Source organism: Tupaia chinensis, unplaced genomic scaffold, assembly GCF_000334495.1.
Source record: "Tupaia chinensis unplaced genomic scaffold, TupChi_1.0 Scaffold145860_1, whole genome shotgun sequence".
NCBI lineage: Eukaryota > Metazoa > Chordata > Mammalia > Scandentia > Tupaiidae > Tupaia > Tupaia belangeri.
This window is the reverse complement of record NW_006205718.1, coordinates 2,419,529-2,423,105: the sequence shown is the minus strand read 5'-3', so window position 1 is coordinate 2,423,105 and position 3,577 is coordinate 2,419,529.

The window sequence follows — 3,577 nt, the reverse complement described above, 5'->3', positions numbered from 1 at the left end:
AAAAAAAAAAAGAAATCACATGGGGTAGGGACCAGCAGGTGGTGTGATGGTTAAGGTGCTGGATTCTCACCTGGCCAACCTTCGTTTGAGTCCTGTATCAGATGGCTTACTTTCTCATTTTCCCTCTCTGTCTCTCTCTGGTGAGTGCATGTGCCCTGTAGCAAAATTATAAAATAATAAAAATGATAAATGAAATAAATAATAAGAAACACACAGACACACACACCCCTATGTGTGCATGCTCAAAATCACAAGAAAATGGAAGAGGAGAAGGGATTGTGGCATGGCCACCCCCATGAAGGATGATTTCTCATTTTCTCTCTGCCTGTCTCCAACCAAGCATATTAGCCTTATAGCAAAAAACCCCTAAACCCAAAGAAACATGCTAGGTGCCTATTTGTGCATGCCCAAAAATCCTGAGGAGGATGGAGGAGAAGGGGATTGTGGCATGGCCATCACCCCTTGGGGGTGATTTATCACTTTCCTTTTCTCTGTCACTCTGTCTCTGGTGAGTGCATGTACCCTACAGTGAAAACAAAACAAAACAAAACAAAAACTAAAAAACAAAAATAATTGCGTATGTGTAATTTTTAAAAGATGTAGTTGTGCCTATTTGTAGCAGTCCCCCCACCTCTCCCCGGGTTGATGCATCTCTTGTCTTTTGGATATTTAGAAAATAAATTCATCAGAATTAAATGAATTAAGTCTTGAATCATTGGGAACCTTATTGGGGAGTAAAATGTATGAGTTTTTCATGGAGACATAGAAACTGATTTTGTCAACACAGATGCTTTTCTTCAGTTCTTATTTGTGGTTTCATAGGTAAAAATATTTGAAGATTGATAGATAATCATAATGTTTAGAAAATTAGGCCAATGTGGCAAGCAAGAACATCTGTCTGGTAGTTATTTTTAATGTCCGTATGCGTGGCTTTGACATTGCAAGTGAGATAGTATATTGTTTAGTTTATAAGGCAGAGAGATAGGTTTAGGTAACTTTAATTGTAGATTTTATGAGACAGTAAGAGACACAGAAAACTCACCTGCTGCAAAGCAAGATGTGAAGGAAACAGTGTGACTAAGGACACTGGTTCTCATTTAGGAAACCAAGACCTTGGTTCTACGACAGAGGTTATCATATGAATGATCTGTGGGGCCCTATACTGGATGTGTGGAGTCAGTGAAATTCCTCTAGGAATGGGGATTCTGGGCGTTTTCTTCCTAAAGGTCTGTAGGTGATTCTGATGAACACTAATGCGCTAGTGCTTGGCCATCAGGTGATTCAAGGTCTGCCTCTTCTGAATTGGTGCTGTTGATTGAAGAGTGTGAAGTAGGTGAGGAGGAGAGTTGAACCCTGACTGAGTAGTTCATATAGTCACTAGTTCTTCTTTGTGTACAATTCTTTGGCTGCTGAAGCTGCTACCTTATTGGCTGCTAGCCAGTTTATAAATTGGCCCCTCTTGGATGAGTCCTGCTTTATGATCTAGTCATCTGTGACTTGATTGGAAGAGTCCTGTGATATTATGTCTTACATTACTCTGTGTGGTAGTGCTGGCCTCTGCATTTGGCTGTGGTCAACAGGTAATGTAGAAGTGACTAAATGGGAAATCACTGTAGACGGGGATTAGAGTGCTTTTCCTGTGGAGATAAAAATTAAATTGAAATCTGGGGCTGGCAGTGGCACGGTGGTTAAGGGTGCTGGACTCCCATATGGCCAACCGCAGTTCAAGCCCTGGACCTGGTGACTTGCTTCCTCACTTTCTCTCTCTCTCTCTCCCTCTGTCCCTCTCTAGTCAAATTAAAATAAATGAATGAATGAATAAAGTTAAATAAAATAATTCTAAGATAATTAAATTGAAATCTCAAATGCTGTGAAGTTCTCACGAGGGGGGAGCTATCCAATTAGAGGGAGTATATGGCTGGAATTTAGTGGAGGAGGTTGAAAAAGAAGGCTAACGTTACATCATATAGAAGTCAGTAGTAGGGCTATAAAATAGTTTGGGTTTTACTCTAATTAAAATGAGAATCCATGTGAAGTGGCATAGAGAGTTTAAATAAAAAAAAGTGATTCATGAAAATTGTTCACAATGAATTACATCGATGAAGAGCAGTGATTTAAAAATGAAAACAGTTCTTGGGACCAGCAGTTAGCATAATGGCTATGTCACTCAACTCCCATGTAGTTGACCACAGTTCGAGCTCCAGTCCCAGTGGCTTAAACTCAGGCCGGGCATGTGTGCGTGTGTGCCCAAGATCCTGAGAGGAGAATGGAGGTGAAGGGATTGTGGCATGGCCATCCTCCCGGGGGTGATTTCTCGCTTTCTGTCTCTCTGTTTCTCTCTTTTTGGCGAGCACATGTGCCCTATAGCAAAAAAACAAACAAACAAACAAAAAAACAAAAAAAAACACAAAAAAACAAACCTCTTAAAAAAATCAGTTCTTAAAATATTAAAAAATGTTATTGCTAATGCTAATTATGACATTAATGTAATTTAATCATTGATTTTTTTAGTTCTTTTTAAAATGTAAAAGTGTTTTAAAGTAACTGAGTTAAGATAGTTTTGGTTTTGGACCTTGGCACAGTCCATCTAGAAGTTTATACATCATCAGGTGTTTAATACAGTCATGCATTAACAACAGGGATCAATTCTGGTAAAAGCATCGTTAGGTGACACTGTCATGGTGTGGCTATCAGAGCGTTCTTACACAGATCTAGAGAATATAGCCTATTACATAGGTAGGCTAAGTAGGCTGTTTGATATGCCTATTTCTCCTAGACTAGAGACCTGTACAGCATATTAACGTAGGCAATTGTAACACAATTTTAAGTATTTGTGTATCTAGCCAAAGAAAAGGTATGTTAAAAATATGGTATAAAAAAAAATGTTACGTTTGTTTAGGGCATTTACCATTAATGGATCTTGCAGGACTAGAAGTTTTCCTGGGTGGGTTGTTGAGTAGAGAGTGAATATAAAGGCTTATGATATAACTATACCCTACTGTAGATTTTATAAACACTGTACACTTATGTGATATTAAATTTATAGAAAAATTTTTCTTTTTTCAATAGTAAATTAACCTTGGCTTACTGTAACAATTTTTCCCCCTCTAAGTTGCTCTATGGTTTAGCACCATAGAGCGCATAGAGAAAGTGAAAAAAACCACCTCAGTGGGGATGGCCATGCTTTAATCCCTTCTCTCCCATTCCCTTTTTGGGAATTTGGGCATTCACGCACACACTTCCAGTGTATTTCCTGAGCTTCAGTATGTGACTTGGCCATACAGGATTCACCCACCCTAACCACTATATTGTTGGCTGTCCACAAAGCTTTATTTCAGTCTTTCAGAATCGTATTAATCTGGAAAGATGTAATTTCTTACGAGACATTCAGCTATCTTACATAGTACTGAAAAAGGTTCTTGGTGTCTGCTTTGCTACTGTCATGTTGATATTCCTTTGTTATATATGTAACATTTGGAAGAAGTGTAGAATGAAACTTGGTAGCACAGAGTTGTACCTAGCAAAATGTATACATGTATTATAATTATCATCTTTTTTTTTTTTTTGAGAGGTTTTC